The sequence below is a fragment of the Dermacentor albipictus genome, chromosome 1 (assembly GCF_038994185.2).
Source record: "Dermacentor albipictus isolate Rhodes 1998 colony chromosome 1, USDA_Dalb.pri_finalv2, whole genome shotgun sequence".
Classification (NCBI taxonomy): domain Eukaryota; kingdom Metazoa; phylum Arthropoda; class Arachnida; order Ixodida; family Ixodidae; genus Dermacentor; species Dermacentor albipictus.
Genome location: NC_091821.1, coordinates 97,513,683 through 97,532,285, shown reverse-complemented (window position 1 = coordinate 97,532,285; position 18,603 = coordinate 97,513,683). Strand labels below are relative to the sequence as shown.

Sequence of the window (18,603 nt, the reverse complement as noted above, 5' to 3'; positions counted from 1 at the left end):
GGCTAAATAAGTAGCGTTACCTCTTTAACCCCTTCATATAACCAGACACTCTCTATAAGCATTTTTCGCCAGTCAAAATGCACTACCACGCTTTCATTTATCGCATAAAGTCATCGGCACAAGCCGCTAGGGATGCAAGGGCGATAACATGACATTTAAAATGGCAACAACCCACACGTTTCATCGCTCGTATGAATGCTGAGCACCGAGCTTTGCCGAGATCAAGTGCAGCAATATACGGACTTGTGATCTCGACCGAAAACATGTCCAAGCCCCGCTGTGAATACGCAGTTCAACTTTTATAATGCGAAGAATTTCTTTGCCTAGTCGGATCCAAGGTCACAGAGTGTGTCGCCGATGCGCGCGCACCTGCGTGAGCCCGCTCACACGCCGCTTCGGACTTGGCGCCTTCTCTCCTTGTTCCCCATGTTCTTCCTTCCCAAACCAAGAATCTCTCTCTCTCCTTGTTCCACTCGCCGGTGCGGGCGTGCGCGCCACAAATGGACATGGCTCGGTTGCGCTAGCTCCGTTATGTTGCGCGTAGGCTTCTACTTGCAGATATAACAAGGGGCCCTCGGAAGTATCGAGCGGAAGAGGTGCGGAAGAGTGCAAAGGCTCTGCCAGAGACTACATAGGTATGCGACGCGTACCGAAGGGATGAGGCAAGAGGTGAAGCGACGTGCCGACGAGGCACGCGAGGCCGTGGAGCGCGAGTAATAAGAGAAGCGCTCGCGGCCGAAGATCAGCGGCATGACTGGCTAGCGGCCGCTGAACAGACCGCCGAGACGGCGCCGATTGGAGGGGCGCCGAATGCGTGACGCCAGATGCGCGCTTTTAAAAGTGCTTTGTCGAAGGCGAATTTGGTGCGGCGTGTCGCATCCGCGACCGCTTGTGGTTCCGCTCGTTCGTCGTCAGAGTGTCGCGGCTGCTGCCTGTGGTGGTCCTCGAGTGATCGTTTCCCCGGGAGGACGTGAGTTCGTTCGGGCTTTGATCCACGTGGAGAAATCCTACGCATCGACTAAGATAATCATCGAGGATAGTTTCTGCCGTATTTTTTCAGATCTCGGAGACTCTTGACTCGCGATCGGAAGTGTCTCGAGTAATGTTGATCGCGTCCCTCCTATTTTGCTTCCACCGCTCGCTAGGCGGTGTGTTTTGACGCTGCCGTCAGCTGTGGAAACCTTCAGCGAAAGTTGGCACTAGTGAGGTATACCTGTGTGCGTCTAGTAAGATACATAACCCAGCAGTTTTCGGCCAAGTTGATGTCCCCTTTAAACCACTCCACACGCAAGGAACGAGACAAGGTGAATACCGAATGGAATAGAATTGTTACCGAACCGTATGACACGTCAACGACCAGTAATGTGCTCGCTTAGTGGATATGGTGTTGGGCATTGTTAAGTTCACTTTATGCGGCCATTAATGGAAATGATGCCAAACGCCTGAGACACGGCGTGCCTAATTGTCACGCTTGTCAACATGAAAAGACTTGTCCGTCGGTTGCGTGCGACGGGATTGTACACCAGTGCAAATCATACTCTCGTTTGTCCTACGTTCATTCCTTCTTTGTCAGGGAGTGGTTTCTCTCCGAATTCCTCTGTGTGGATTGAACAGTGTGCTGGCAAGGCCCTCTACCAGGGAGCAAGAGAGAATGAGGTCGCTTGGATCGTGTAAGGTATAAGAAGGCCAGCGATATGCTACGTAAAAACAGATCTTTGCCCTTGCATGCAGGAGCATGCACACCGAACGTTCCTGTTTTTTTTTTTTTTTTGCCTTGGAACACACCATTCACCCCTAACGATGTATTAAACTTCTATTATTTGTTTTTACATCACCTCGTCTTCCCTGCCGAACCCTCTCCGATGGTCAATGTGGTTCGAGCTCCAAGCAGGCGCTGTTGAAGGTCGCCGAAACCCCGTGGCTGCCTTACCGGCTGCTAAGCACGAGGTCGCGGGATCAAATCCCGGGCACGGCGGCCGCATTTCGATGGGGGCGAAATGCGAAAACACGTGTACTTAACTTTTAGGTGCACGTTAAAGAACCCCAGGTGGTCCAAATTATTCATGGGTCTCCCACTGCGGCGTGCCTCATATTCAGATCGTGGTTTTGACACGTAAAACTCATAATATTAACATGCGCTGCGAATGGCGGCCTGCGCTTACTAGAAGTTGTGCTAATAATTCAATGTTTTTGCGTGCCTAGGCTTTTTTTTTTTTCCATGAGAACTCAAATTCCAAAGCGAAAATCAAGGAGGTTCAAATAATTGCCTATTTTTCAACAGAAGATGCGGTATGTATGCGCTACAGTCGTATTGAAACAAAAGTAGAGCACGGTTTTATTGTTCTTGCCATGAGTTTAATGGCTCTCTGCTGAATTGCTATACAGACTTTCTTGGGGGTTACAGCTAGCCTATTGAAGTAAGAAAAAGAAAAAGGAGTTAATGAGAGGGACATCATCGAACAAGAAAAAACAAGGCCTCTCACGGCCCAAACAATAGCGCACCCTCGAGACCACCCCGGCGCACGTATCATCAAGGTAATTTTCTTCCTGCGAACTCAACGAACCGGAGGAGAAAGGAAGATAACAGAGCGCCCAATTAAGCTCTGATCCATCAGCATTACACATCTGGAGGGGCGCCCTGGGACGGGACCCACTGACAGTTCTACGCGCGGCGCCTCGCCAAGTGGCGTGACTGAGGCCACTTTGATACCTGAAACGACCCCGCTGAAATTGCGATTGCCCTGACTCGTGGGCGTCATCTCTGGGCCATTTCGCCTTGAGCGAGCTATCGGGCACAGAAGACAGATAGGAATGAGATAGCACGGTCGGCCGGTTGTGTTTCGCACAACAGCCTCCCCGCGAAGGTTAGGAGATCGCAGTAGCCAGGCTGCGCCCTGTGAATCATACTACGTGCTTGACGTTGCTCGCTTGAAACATGCTCGCTTGTCACGTAGGCACACACTCTCTCTTTATCAGACTTGAGACGCGTAAATTTACCATCTAGTTGGAACTGACTGTTACACTGACTGACCTTCAAGTAAGCACGTGGAGCCTAATTCATAAAACTCTTCGTTCTTAAGAGCTGTTTGGCAATTGCCGGCTGTCTCCGGTAATAATATTTCCAACACCAGGATTGGCTGTCGTGTGCTCTTACAAAGATTTCTAGCGTACGACCGTTTCTGTGAATACGGGTCATGCTCTTCAAGACTGTACTTGATATAAGGCAAGATAGCTTTAATAGTGGAACCTGTACATACACTGACATGGAAGTTGAGCGTATATTTATATATGTAGCACTGAACTGGCGTTTTCGTTGCCTCTTGCACGAAATATTGACAATGTGACTATAGATTTTTGAAGCGAAAGCTTTACTAACCTCGTCGAGCCGAGTTTCGCCGTCGCCGTGAATTTGACGTTCATTTGACCGCAGCTGCGCCGTAGCCTTGACAACGCACCACGTGACTCGCCACGCCGAGCTCCGGTGCTGCCTGACCACATGACTCGCCGCGGGTCTTGCTAAGAGAAGCGCTGCGCTCGCCTAGTCAGTGCGATCTTGACCATGGACACGTCACCATGGATGAGAGCGAGGCCTGTGCGTTGTGCGGGAGCGGGAGGCTTTGAGCCGTCGTCGTCAAGCGGCGTCTGACCATGCCGCGGATATCGCTCGGCGAACTGCTTCTCTGGAAAGGGTTCGGAATGCAACAGGCGTCGCACCGCCTAGATCAATGTAGCGACCGCATTCGCGCTCTGCCCGTTACTGCTTCTACACTGCGAATGTTCGCGGCATCTCTTTGCATCTCTAGCACCTGCGCTTTCCCTGTGGCTCAACAGGCGTCGCGCCGTCGAACGATGCGTGTCCACCCAAGCTTAACCACAATCATGTCTAGCCACCGACCCAGGCACAGCCGTCATACCTGGCTTAACGATGATTGTATACCTAAGTGTAATAATTACTTCTAAATCGAAGGTTAACCAAGAGAAATCAAGTCTTAACCAGGATAAACCAAGCTTTCGCTTTGCACATCCATGGTCAGCTGAGCTAAGTGAGTGAGTGAGTGAATAAACATTTATTTGGTCCAGCAAAACGCGATAAAACGCGCACCCGGCTAATCGCACGACGGGACTGACAGATCTAGTCTGCCGGCCCGATCGTGGGCGCGCTGGACGGCCAGGATTTGGTCCTCAAAGACGGGACTTCGCAGGAGCGCGTCCCACTCTTCCTTGATGAACTTCTGACCCAGCGACCCGCACTCCCAGAGCATATGAGGCAAACTAGCAACCTCACCACAGTATACGGTGCGCAGTCTCCGGACGCTCCCCGTACAGCGATTCCCATTCAAGGCGCTTGCCCTCTCTCAGAGGAGATCGGAGATTGACGTGGCAGAGGATTTCTGCGCCAGATTATCCGGCCAACTCACAGCTACCAACATTCCATCGCCTTCAAACAGCTGTCCGCCATCATGTGATCACCGGATGGATCTACTATTCTCAATCCACGAACTTAAGGCAGCATTAGCTTTGTGTAGCCGCACATCAGCGCCAGGACCTGACGGAATTTCCTGCCGAGCTCTGTGTCACCTGGGGGAGCGAGCGAGAGGAGTTCTCCTTGAGGTGTACAATGAATCGTGGAGAGATGGCACGCTACCAACAACCTGGAAGACAAGTCGCCTTGTTCCACTGCTGAAGCCTGGCAAGTCGCCGTTGGAACTCTCATCATATCGCCAGATCTCTTTGGCGAGCTGTGTAGACAAATTAATGGAGAGGATGGTCCTGGGACGCCTGGAGTGGTACTTGGAGTACCACACCTACCCAGATGCCATGGCGGGCTTCCGACGCGGTCGGTCATTGATCGATAACGTCGTCGACCTGGTCACCTACATTCAACATGAGAAATGCCGTAAGCGTCTCTGCGCTTCTTTATTCCTCGAGGTTAAAGGGGCATATGACAACATTGCGCATGAAGCCATCCTCTCTGCTCTCGCAGAGGTAGGAGTGGGTGGTCAGATGTTTCAATGGATACGGAGCTATCTATCCATGCGATCCTTTTTCGTAAGCACCGAGGAAGGCCATACATGTCTACATTATAACTACCGCGGCATCCCCCAGGGCGATGTACTTAGCCCTGTGTTATTTAATCTAAAACTAATTGCTCTCCTTGAGCACGTGCCAACCACAGTCAGGCTATCAATGTACGCGGATTACATCTGCATATGGACGTCTGCAGTAACACGCCTACAGTTGCGAGCGAGAATTCAGAGAGCCGCCACCCAAACTGCTATCTACCTCCGTAATCGAGGCCTGGAAATTTCCTCCGAGAAATGCGCACTAGTGCCATTTACGCGCAAACCCATGGCAAACTACAGTGTAATGATAAATGGCCAAATAATACGACGGGTCCGATCGTACAAGTTTCTAGGTGTCATAATCGACAGAGACTTGTCATGGAGCCCACACGTATCATACGTGAAAAAACGGTTGACAGGCATCTGCCACCTGTTCAAGTTTTTCTCTGGCAAGACCTGGGGAATGTCGCCAAGTGCCATGCTACAACTGTACAGGGTGTTTTTTCTAGGATTTCTGCGATACAGCTTGCCAGCAATAAACAATACAGGTAAAACGAATCTACGCACAATACAAATCTCCTGGGTCAAGTGCTCCGGGTCTGTCTAGGCCTCAGAGTGCTTCAACAGTAGCTACGATAGCAATCGTTAGAGACCACCTTGTCAAGACCCACATTGAAATTGAAATACTCAGGACCCATATAAGGCATCTAGCCCGGACTCCTCGTCACCATTTAGCCTCTCTACCAGCGGACAGACCACACACATCTTTCAGCCAAACGATAACCGTATATTATGAATCATTGCCAGCTTGTTTCACTCCGGCTCCGAGACCTTCGATCCCTCCATGGTGCCTCGCTCAGCCAAAAATCAACCTTGAAATACCAGGTATCTCGAAAAAAGCTGATCTATCATCACCGGCCCTTAGACAGCTCACACTACTATATTTGTACGAGAACTACCGTGACTCTACGCATATTTACACTGATGGATCTGTCCTTCCAAGCAGCTCCGCGGCGGCAATCGTCATACCAGCGAAAGCTACAACAATCAAATTTAACACGACCTACGCGACAACATCGACGGCAGCACAGCTCGCAGCGCTCTTAGTACTGCCCTTCAACACATTGGTGATGAACCGCCACACAAGTGGACAATATTCTGCGATTCGAAGGCGGCACTGCAGTCTCTAATGTCACCTTTACGACGTGGACCGCACGAACAACTAATATTCCATATTACAGAGACGTTACACCATATAAGTGATGCAGGCCATGAAATAACCTTCCAGTGGCTTCCAAGTCACTGCGGGATTATCGGCAATGAACGGGCGGATAACGCTGCCCGCTCAGCCCATACTGAGGAGCGCCACGTCCCAATTCCTCTTTCTAGAACTGACGCAGCACGGAAGCTCTGTCTACTTGCTCAGCAGTGCATCGCGTCGCAATAGAATGAGCCACATTTAAGAAATACGTTACTGTACTCACTTGATCCCACACTAAGTCTTCGAGCGCCATCACAGCTTCGCCGTAGAGACGCCATGCTTTTATATCGACTTTGGTTGGGCATTGCCTTTACCAAAGCCTATGCATTCCGCATAGGGCCAGACGGCGTTATCTATGTGGCGCTCGCCAATCTTGGGCAGAAAGCACGACTCATGCTGCAAAACCATTACAACGAGTCTTGGCGCAACGGTTTGGTTCCACGTGAATGGAAATGCAACCGCTTGGTTCCACTTCTCAAATCTGGTAAATGACCGTTAGATTTGTCATCGTACCACCTCATCGCTCTGGCCAGTTGCATAGGGGAAATAATGGAAATAATGATTTTGACGGGCCTGGAATGGTATCTGGGAAATTACAACGTGTACCCAGATGCTACGGCTGGCTTCCGGCGTGGGCGCACATCCATAGATAATGTAATCGATTTGGTGACATTTCTTCAACATCAAAAACATCTGAAACGACTCACTGCGGCATTATTCCTTAACATAAAAGGCGCCTATGATAATGTAGCACATTATGCCCTTATAGAGGCTCTGATTGAAGCCGCAATCGGTGGCCTAACTTTTCAGTGGCTGTGCAGTTATTTGACTGACAGGCATTTCTTCGTGATGACCGAGGATGGCACCCCGACTCAGCACCAAACATTCCGTGGAGTACAGCAAGGCAGAGTGTTGAGCCCAACGCTATTCAACCTAGTGCTCGATGACCTAGCCAGATGCTTGCCCAACATACTTCAAGTATCAATCTATGCCGACGACATCTGCATTTGGGCGTCTGCTGTAACACGACTGCAGGTTCGGGCAAGGCTACAAAAAGCAGCTACGTTAACATCACTGTACTTGCGAAAACAGAACTTAGAGCTATCTTCCGAGAAATGCTGTCTTGTTACATTCACTCGGAAGGCAATGAAGCGTTATTGTGTAAGTGTCTATGGGCAAGCCATTGCAAGCGCACGGAAACACCGCTTTTTAGGGGTAATTATCGACGGCGACCTATCATGGAGCCCGCACGTCTCATACCCAAAGAAGAAGTTAGTGACAATAATACGTCTCTTCAAATTTCTCGGCGGAAAATCATGGGACACATCGGTGAGGTCAATGCTACAGCTTTATAACGTCTTGTTCCTTGTTTTCGCAAGATACAGCTTCCCTGTGCTTGGTAAAACTTGCAAAACAAACCTACGTATACTCCAGGGACTACAAGCTCAAGCCCTAAGGACGTGTCTTGGTCTTCCGAAGTGTGCGTCTACAGCGGCAACGCTTGTCATCTCTCGAGATCACCCAATATCAACGTACTTGGCAACCGACGCACTCAGGGCGCATATTCGGCACGTTGCCCGACTACTTTCTCACCCGCAGAAAGGCCACACACAACTTTCAGTCGTATAATTGTTGCCAATCCTACCTCGTTGCCATGGAACTACATGCCTGCAGCAAGACCATCCTCACCTTTATGGTGCCTGCACAAACTTGAAATACACCTCACCATCTCAGGAGTCACGAAGAAAGCTAACATGCCGTCGTTTGCTCTGCAGCAAGCAACATTATGAGTTTTACATGAGGTGCATGGTGGCCCCGTATACACGTTTACATCAATGGCTCCGTCACACCTGCAAGTTCAGCTGCCGCGGTGCACGGTGATGCAAACAAGATGCGTCAAAATGCAGCTAAAAACGTCACATGTATCATCAACGACAGCTGCTGAACTGGTAGTCCTGCGTGCGGCTCTTCATTTCATTCAGGAGGAACTATCCCAGGCATGGTCAATCTTCTGTGATTCCAAGGCAGCCCTACAGAGTATACTCTCAGCACTGCGCCATGGATCACATGAGCAGCTCGTCGCAGAGATCAGAGAAGTCCACCATGGCATAGTTGACGGAGGACACGATATAATATATCACTGGTTGCCTAGTCACTGTGGCATACGTGGCAATGATCGAGCAGACGCAGCTGCCCGATCTGCCCATGACGGCGTCAACTTTCCGCACTTGCACGTCACCTAACATTAGCTCAATGGAATTCATCTGAGTTCACAAGTGCACGCCTTCGTACCCTGGACCCTAATTTACAGCTTCGTATTCCGCCCGACCTTCCACGACGTAACTGCACCCTTCTAGTCCGTCTATGGCTTGGAGTAGCGTTTTTAAATGCGTACTCCTTTCTTATCGAAATGGCCAACAGCCCACTTTGTGACTTGTGCGGGTACAATGAAACACTCGCGCACCTTCTTTGTGAGTGCACTCGTTTCAACCCGCAAAGAGCAGTCCTCTGAGTCACCCTACACAAACTGGACAAGTGCCCAATAACATAAAACAACATCCTTGGAAACTGGCCTACGCGAACATCAGCGCGATCCGCTATGAAGGCGCTGCTGCGGTACTTAAAAGACACGGGACTTTGCGACGAATTATGAATGTACGCTGTGTGACGTAGGATTGGACGGTGACACTGCGTAACGCTAGGAACGCCTTCGCAGACTGCGTGACAGTGCCCGCAGAAACAGTTCCTGTGTATCGTGTGTACGTGTGTGTGTACGTGTGTGTGTATGTTGTTAATTTTTATAATTTGTTTCTTTATTTTCTTTTCTCTCTCTCACCTATCGGATCCCTTTGCCCCTCCCCCAGTACAGGGTAGCTAACAGGAGATAATCTCTGGTTAACCTCCCTGTCTTCCGTTTGCCTTTCTCTCTCTCTCTCTCTCTCTTTGGCTGACACAGCGAAAGCGCATGGTTGCGGTCGGTTTGGGCGTGCAACCTGATGTTCATGAACGGGAAGAGGCTTGAGGTACAGGACAGTAATTCTCCGAAATGTCCAGCTATGGCCAGGACCTAATCACGCCGGAATAACGAGTGCGGTGATAAGTTAGTGGCGCAGCTTAGAGCTTCGGACCCTTACAAAAATGGTTGTTGAATTTCCATTGTTGATCTGTTGTACTATCATTGATTCCATAGAAACTCCACAAAATTACAACATTCATTGAGCCAGCACCATGATAGTTCAAGAAAATTTTTATTGACAACTACACAATAATTTTTTTATTGATGAAATATTGTTCAATTTCTGTTGTATAAAGCCAACAACTGGACCGAGTTAAACAGGCAACATACAATTTACACGAAACAATAAACATTAGTTTAGGTTCCTTAGTTCCTTAGTTTAGGCTACAACATGAAATGGCGTTATTAAGCTGGCCAGAGCTTCAACCAATCATTATTAAAAAATTTGTTGCACAGGCAGTTGTACGTTCAAGTGCAGAATAAAGGCCACTGCAAAATAATGCACTAATGCATTATTAATGCAAAATAATGCTGTATTGAGCCGCTGCAGCGCCAAATGCACAATCTCCGGATAGGTTAACTTATTTTAATCATTGTGGATATTGCAATGTGCGCTATAACTGCAATGGAAGACCTGCAAAAGATTGAGTGTAGGTGATTCAGTGTAAAGCTTGAACATTGTACTACCAAGGAAAGAAGAGGTTCATCCCACTGGGCAATGTACAGGGTACTTTTTCTTTTTTGCTGCACCAAATTTTTAAACTTGCAAAATATAAATCACGGTAATGTTATGTTTACCATACGAGTGCACAGATTGGCGGCCTCTAAATACAGAGCAATTGCCGCACTTACGTGCGTAATTAGCAAAGTTACGCTAATTAACTTTCTAATTATCAGCAATAGGTGGCTACAGCAAATGAGTACTTTGGTGCCCGTGCTCGACACTACCTATCCCAATGATCAAATTTTGAATAGTGGATTTCATGTGGGAGCTTCGCGAACAAATAGTTCCCCTTGGCAGGCTCCTTGAAATCGAAACTGGCTGAACAAAGAGCGCCTTTGTCGTCGGCGTAGCTTCATGTCTTCCTCAATGCATGCAGAAGCATCCAGAATACTGAGAGGTAACCGGTTTTTGAATTTTTGTTTCGAGCCTATCGGTACGTCGATGTACGGATCCTACTGGATCTTACCAAAATTTATATTACGTGGCATCACAAGCTACCACAACAATACAGAGCCTACGGAAAGGCGACCTCGCGTAAATTTACACTATTACATTACGGCAAAATATGCAACAAAATTCAGTGTAAGCGCGCCCACACGCCGATTGGCAGAGGTCACGCGACCAACTACAATGATGATGATGATGAGGATCGGCAGCAAAAACCTTTGAAACAGGGCAGAGACAAATAGTCTCTTAGTCTGTTTGATTTATTCATGTTTTACATCTATATATAGCGACCGAGACGCGACTCATACAGACTCATATTCGCATCAGCAAGCGCGACCTGCCCGTCGTCAGAAGAAAACATTTGTCGATTGATGCCGTTCACTTCTCGCGCCATCGTTGCCGCGTAAGGTAACCTTCAGCGCATTGGTTAAGCAGAACAGCTTTGCCACTGCATTCGCGCGGCTGCAACAACAAGCACTTAGGGAATGAGCCAAACCAGTGGTGAATCGCCACCATTTGCGACTACTCGCTTCGTGACAACTTGATGGATTTGTTGCCTTCGAGATCGAGACGATGTGTCGTCACGAGGGAAATCTCGGAGGCTATGCTTCAACATTGCCATCGATACTGAATCATTGTTTCAACGCAGATAATTGCGATTTGCGCAGCAACATATGTATTTTATTACACTTTGTGTATAACTGACAGCTTTGCAAAAATATTATAGGAGTTCTTCCCGAACAAAATATTTTTGAAAGTTTTTTACCAAACCTAGCGAAATGTACAAAAGTTAACAAGCAACATTGAAATTTGTTTCTTTTTTTGCGTGTTTGGTTGTTTGGCATTTTTTTTTCGTCGCCATTTTGCTTTTCTTCGTGGTCTCCGTGTGCGCGTTGTGTGCGTCGTGAGCTGTAAGCATGCGTGTGCGTTGTGATCTGCTGTTGCGCGACAAGAGACATTTTTGCCAAGAGCGTTGGAGACGAAAAGCTGAATGTGCCCGTCCGTCCACTGGCTGACGCGGAGGTATGCCACCGACTGGCCTGCGTGGAAGCGTGCATGAAGAATGGAGCGCCGGCTGACCCGACGGTAAGCACGTTTCTTGTCTGTATAACTGATCGGCAACGTTCTGACTGGTGTCGTAGAAGTCGCGGGGCGCTTTTTTTGTCTCTGGGTGTACGTCGGGCAGACTTGCGCCTGTGGCGCTCGTGCTGTGCGAGTCAACCACTCCGAGCTGTATGTCTGATTCACGCGTGGTGCACGGCGTCGGTGTTTCAAAACATTTCGTGCCGGGCCGGTCCCGGGTGCATGTGTAGCGTGTTGCATGCTCATTCGGTCCATCGAGCGCCAAGGTGGGGTCATGTCTGTTTAAGCTGTGTATTTAGCAGCCTGGCCTATTCGTCTGTACTACACGGTAGCCAAGTTTATCGCGAACTGAAATGCACGAAACCACTTAAAACAAGGGCGCCTGTTCCTGTGTTGTCATGCTCGTCCCCACCCGTTGCGGTAGCTTAGTGTTGCACCACTGGCCTTGAGGCCGCAGGGGCAACTCCGGCTGCGGCAGCCGGAATTTCGATGGGGCGAAATGCAAAAAACGCTCGGGCTTGGATATGGGTGCTTGTTAAAGATTGGGGTCGTGGTCAAATTTAATTCAGTTATACACTGTGGCGTGCCTTGTAGTGAGATCGTGGCTTTGGATAGTAAAATCACAGAATTTGAATGTTTAACTTGCTTGACCCTGTTTTAAGTATTACCGTTGCAGCAGGACCCATGCACAGCCGTTTGTATGAAAATCGAATTGGCGGACCGTCTTTTCCTTGTATTGTCACCAAATAATCATGCAGAAATGTCGTGGCCTATATCGTGTCATGTCTAATAAACGCGGATCGTCCTATAAAACAGGCTGGTTGATCGTTCACGAATCGAATGCTACCGTGTTGTAAAAAAGTAGAAAAAAATGCCTAAAGCGCATGTGATTGACGCCACCAGTTTCTCTCTCAGCCCTGGGTATCTTTTTCATGTTGCAAAATTATTTCTGTGAAATTATTTGTGTGCTCTGGATATTTTAAAGAACAAGATTTTACTCAAACCTGTAGTGTATTACAGAAAAAGACTTGTTAATCCGGCGTTACTGTAAATATATGCCTTCTTGCAAAAAAGAAAGAAAAAAGGTTATGAAAGCATGCAAGCCTCTGAATACGAGAGAAAAGATGCAACCTTTAGACCAAATCTGGGCTATTTTTCCCTTCAGAAGACTACCCAAATTCCTACTTTTATGTTCGCACAGAAAAGTGCCTTGTCATAAAGATGTCGTAATATCAGACACTTTCTTTTGAAATGTTTTTCTCTTAACCGCCCTGTGAAAAACTGTTGGTGAAGGAATTTGGTTCTTGCTATTTCAGTATACCTAAAACATATGCAGTGAACAATAAAAATAAACAACTAATTCATTCAGTCACATAAATAAAATACATTGCTAACACAGTAGCTGGTAGCAAAAAACACTTGGTTACATAAGCATCAAGCACTTATATACATTTTTTTATTATTGATGGCATTTCACTGTGTAGCTGATATGTAATACTGCATTTATAAAATCCTCTAAATAGTGGCATCCACAGCATCTGGAGAAGAGTGCAGGGCACATTGTGTCTGATACTAGTGCAAACTTGCGTGACACATCAAGAGCAGGCAACAATCTTACACCATCTGTTTAATGGTTTCTGTGAATATAAAAAAGGATCTTTAAGGCCCTTCCCTGCATGTGCGAATCTACTTTCCCACACCGAATAAACAGTGCTAACATAACAAGAACCAGTTGAACATGCCCTTCCACATCAAACGCTCCTGTGTACACGCCCTGTAATATTTATGGAAGTATAGGTGTCGAGGCCATCTAGCCGGTTTATGTATGGAACTCCATGACTCGGGACAAAAAAGCACACTGCAGCAGTGTATGGGTCTGGTAGTATTCAGTCCGTACTAGAATTTATGAGGAATATTGAATACTGAAGCATATTTAAAAAAACTTAGATGTATTGATCATACTGGTTTGTTCCCTTTTGATGCTTGAAAGAAATACCCATTAATTTTTTGTAATAATTTTGTGGATAAACATGCCTATTCTTGAATTCAAAACTATCTGTGCAGCATGTGTGAAGACCTGCAACACTTTAATGGAAGGCTTCTCGGCTTCACTCGACTATCACGAAGTGTCATGCATCCGACTCATGTTAAATGCCAGGCTCACCAAATCATGCATCAGTGACTGATGCACAAAAAGAACCGAAGGGTCGAAAAATTCATTATTAAGTGTGAGATATTTCGCTGCATAAGGAAGTAGCATTTGGTGCTTTATCGCTGAAATGGTTCAAGTACATATTACTTTTATTCAGCGGTTGTATTGCTTTCTCATTATGCAGAAGCTGGCAAGAGAGTGAAGAGGCTACGAAAAATCGTCAACAACATCGAGAGTAAGCCAGAAGAACCAGTAATTGCTTGCACACAGGTACGCTTATTGTGTGCTGCCAGTTCTCCCTTTCTTTTGCTTTCTTTTTTGGCAATATAGTGCATTTGAAATGATTCCGTGAACAAAGCAAGATTAAATCAGTGTTTCCCAACTTCTGGCCCCTGGAATCACTTGACATAGCGAAAGGGATCTGTATGGATCACTTAAAGATTTGCAGTTGATCTTGCAATGTGCGACTATGACTAAAATTGATATCTGGGCAGCATGGTGGCAGATAGCAAGCCGTTGCAGGAAAGTTGCTGGTGCTGTATGCTATTTAGCAATAATTAACAATGATCGTGTACGAGATCACGCTCACTGACGACAGCTTGTGTATCTGTGGGCAACCAGCCGGCAACTACTAAGTCCACCTCTGAACAACTTATATTTGTTCGCACACATGCACATGTGCTGCAGTGTCAGTAACTGCAAGCAACTGTCAAAGAAATGCCTCTGTAATGCAAACCATGCAACGGTGCTGCAAGACATTTGTTTTTCTTCTGCTGTCATTTATGGCGTGTCCTTTTGATGATAAATTGTTCACCTTTATGCTCTGTGTGATCAAAAGTGAGCTTTTAAAGTGTCGCTTAATTTTCTGTGTACAGGTTGACATTGGTGGCCGGACGCTGATTGATAAGAACATCCGCGATCAGCTGAGCCAGGCCTGTGACTGTACCAGTGGCCATGGAAAATTCGTCAGGGCACTTTTGCACCACGTCTTTACTGATGGTGGGCTCCACAGCAAGCCGCTGTTTGGGGGAAGAGCTGCCTACTTGGCGAGACGGTTCAAGAGGAGGCCCTCAACACTGTATGCGTGGAGACCGATAGGTGTGTACGCTATTTTAATAGTCATGTAGTCTTAAATAATGAACTCAGAACATGCATATAAGTTGAAGAAAGGCTATTTGTACAAACTACTGTTAGCAACTGGATGAAGTATAGTAAGTGTTCCGAATATTTGGTGTAGAAAAACAAATAGTTCCCTTCTTTCATTATTTACATTATGGCCACAAAGTTATGCACAAATTTTAGAGGCCTGATAAAAGAAATGATTGGTTGAGCTATAGATTCATCACAGCTGCTTAAAAGATACTGATGGGCTAGTTGGTGAGCCATGATATTGAAGCAGCACACTTACATCTGACACATACGCGTACACATAGAAAGGACATACACAGGTGCTGGACTGCACATTCTGCAATATTGCTTAAAGACGACCCGTCTTTTGTAGTGCCACTTGAGAAGCACACGTGCTCTGATGGCAGTGAGGTGTGACAAGAGCAAGAGTAAAACACAAATAGAGGTGACATTTTTGGATTCCCACTCTGAATAATCAAAGTCTAAATAGCGGCACGCTTTTTCAAAGAATTCAGAGAATGATACCAAGGTGCAACCGATAGACCTATCTTTCCATTTGTCAGTTTCTGTTGCTTTGTTTGTTGTGTTCCCTGCGCAAAACTTCCGTATCTTTCAGGACAGGTTTGCAGCCCCAATCCTTGCAATGAAAGGCTAAATGACTTGTATCTTTAGCCGTGCAGGGATAAATGTGCTCATTTAGCCTTGTATATTCAAGCACCTGCACGTCTGCCCAGTGTATGCCTTGTTACAGGACAGAAGGATCCTATAAACCACTCCGTCTGCACAAGTGACATAGGGCTTTCGATGGTTGATTGCACAGGGACTTGTTATTTTTTTTGTGCCATTCACCTTTTTGCACAGGTTCGACAACTGCACAGGTGTGGTAAACACTACATCAACGCCTGCCCTTTGACTTATCTTTTGCAGATTGTGGGAAATTGTGTGTACATAAGGTATGACTGCGTTGTCTTGACAGTCCTTGTGACTGCAGTGGATCCGCTCACTTTTTTGTGTTTAGTAACCTGAAACGTATCAAGAGCTTCGATGGATACCTAGGGCTCCTGAGGCGGGTTACCTTGTTTGTGAAGCTGGTTTTACATTTGTGATGGCATGATTTTTGTAGTGCGTTAAGAAAGCAAGAGCGGACAATCGCCCTCTTCACAAGCTTTGAATGTGCCGATAGGTAGGGAAGGACAGATTTGTTGCTCCTAGGTTCATAATACCAACATACACACCAATGCAGTGTTTTATAAATGCCTCACGTCATTGTTACTAACACATAAGCTACTATCAACGGTTTTATTAGGTTTTTAGACCTTGGTGCATATGTATCCTCTGATCAAATCTGTTGGTCTTATGAGCCAAGGAGCAACAAAGCTGTCCTTCCCTACCACTCGGCCCATTGAAAGCTTGTGAAAAGGGTGACTGTCCACTCTTGCTTTCTTAACACACTGAAAAAAACATGCCATCACAAATGTGAAACAAGCTTAACAAACCAGGTAACCTGCCTCAGGAGCTCTGGGTATTCATCGAAGCTCTTGATCAGTTGCAGAATGCTTACATAAGAAGACGGAAAAGGCGAGCGGATCCACGCACAGTCACAAGGCATTACAAGCTGGTCATGCCTTATGTACTCACAATTTCCCAAATCTGCTAAAGATAGGTCACAGGGCTGGCATTGATGTGGTGTTTTGCGCGCCTCTGTGATTGTCGAGCCTGTGCAAAAAGGGGAATGGCACGAAAAAAGGAACAAGTGCCTGTGCAAACAACCACTGAAAGCCCTGTGTAAATTGTTCAGAGAGAGTGGTTTATAAGCTCCCTCTGTCCTGTAACAAGGTATACATTGGGCATACGGGCAGGTCCTTGAGTGCGAGGCTAACTGAGCACAATTATCACTGCATGGCTAAAGATTAAGATCATTGAGCATTTCATTGCAAGGATTGTGGCTGCAAACCCATACTGAAAGATACGGAAGTTGTGCGCAGAGAACACAAAAAGCAAACGGGAAATTCTTGAAGCAATAGAAATTGACAAATGGAAAGATAGGTGTATCAGTTGCCCCTCAGTATCATTCTCAGAAGAAGCATGCTGCTATCTTGGACTTCGGTTATTCATAGAGTGGAAACCCAAAAATTTCATCTTTATTTGTGTTTTTTGTGCATTTTATCCTGGCTCTTGTCACACCTCACTGCCATCAGGGCATGTACGCTTCACAAGAGACACTATAAAAAAAGGGTCTTTGAGCAATAAAGCAGTAGTTGCAGTCCGGCGACAGTGTATGCCCTTTCTAAGTATACGTGTCAGATGTAAGTGTGCTGCTTCAAGATCATAGCTGGCCAGATAGCACACATGTATTCCTAGGCCGACTTCTGCACCAGCTATTTCTGATGGCACATTTTAATATATGCTCGGCGATTTGCTCTGTGCTGGCTATCTTATAGCTTTGTTTCATTACTAAGAAAAGCCTGCACTATTTTTCAAGACTTCTTGGGTTAACTCAGCGCTTATTGTTACTATAAGGTGTCAAATATATATGCTGCATGAAAGGTTCACTCTAGCAGGAACTTGGTGAATGCACAGAGAGGAAGAGCCCCATCACATTCGTGTGACAGTCACGTTGAGCATGGAGCTGATTTAGTTCATTTGCTGCATGTCTGACCACCACTGCTGTCATGTGTAAGCAGCAGGCTGCACGTACTTTAAAGATGAATGTTTTCTCTTAAACCAATTAAAGGGTGACAGGAAGTAGTAAATTCCAGATGCAATGTTTTCACTTGCTATGTTCAAGCTTTGCATTGCCATAGGGACCATCAGATAATTTAAAGCATAATGCTATTTGTAATAACATTTAATCAAGGATAAAACAAAAATATTACAGGATTTTTTGGGCAGATAATTCGAGCATGAAGCTAGTTTAATCTGCATAGAAGCTCACTTGTATACTTTTTGTCTAGCAGCTTGTACAAAGCTCTTGCCACATTTACCATGACTTCCTATACTGTTATTATAGCTCCTTATACAGAACATCAGTAGTACATGGATTAAACATGAAAGCTTCTAGTAGATATTTATTTCTTAGTTTTGTGGTTTAAATAATCACTATTGCCTGCTAAGTTAATTTGCTAAAGCTGCACATTGTTTCATTTACTCATATGTTTTCAGGATACACCTGCTCAGTTTCCGGGAGCCAGTGTTCCGTACATCAAGAAGAGCCTATCCTTCTTTCGTGACAAATAAAATGATGTAAGACCATGCCTTTCCATATGCCTTCTCATTTGTTACTGCTGGCTGCACCTCATATTCAGCCTCAGTAAGCATTATCTTACATGAAGTCATTGCATTGAGGACTGAATGCAATGACAATTTTATGAAGATACTGCGCAATACAATGACAACCCAGTGGAAAAATAGTACAATGAAAATCCAATGAAGATCCCATGAAAAAACCACACAATAAAAATACCATGGAGACCCCATGGAAGTACAACACCATAATACTCCAATGGAAATACAATGGATTCACGGTGGCCACTTTTCCATAATCTCTCAACAAATCCTCCATCAAATGCCAATGGAATTTCCACAATTTTTCTGTTGATGGTGCAATAAGATATCGATGGAAAATCGATGGATTTCCAACAACATTTTTTGTAAGGGGAGTCTTTCTTGCTGCGGGAATGAAAAAAATACATATTTAAAGGGTGGCTCAGCATAAAAAGAATCCTTCCC

General features: G+C 46.1%; 1 protein-coding gene and 1 long non-coding RNA gene across 2 annotated transcripts in view; both read left to right on the top strand.

Annotated features, from left to right (window-relative positions):
• The window catches only part of LOC135917540 (uncharacterized), a 680,547-nt gene that overhangs the window by 464,746 nt on the left and 197,198 nt on the right, over nt 1-18,603 (top strand). The gene's annotated exons all lie outside the window — the stretch shown is intronic.
• LOC135917537 (uncharacterized) lies at nt 11,362-18,134 on the top strand. The gene is made up of 4 exons (XR_010569312.2): nt 11,362-11,597; nt 13,931-14,016; nt 14,622-14,844; nt 18,037-18,134. It is a non-coding gene; the product is annotated as an uncharacterized lncRNA (long non-coding RNA).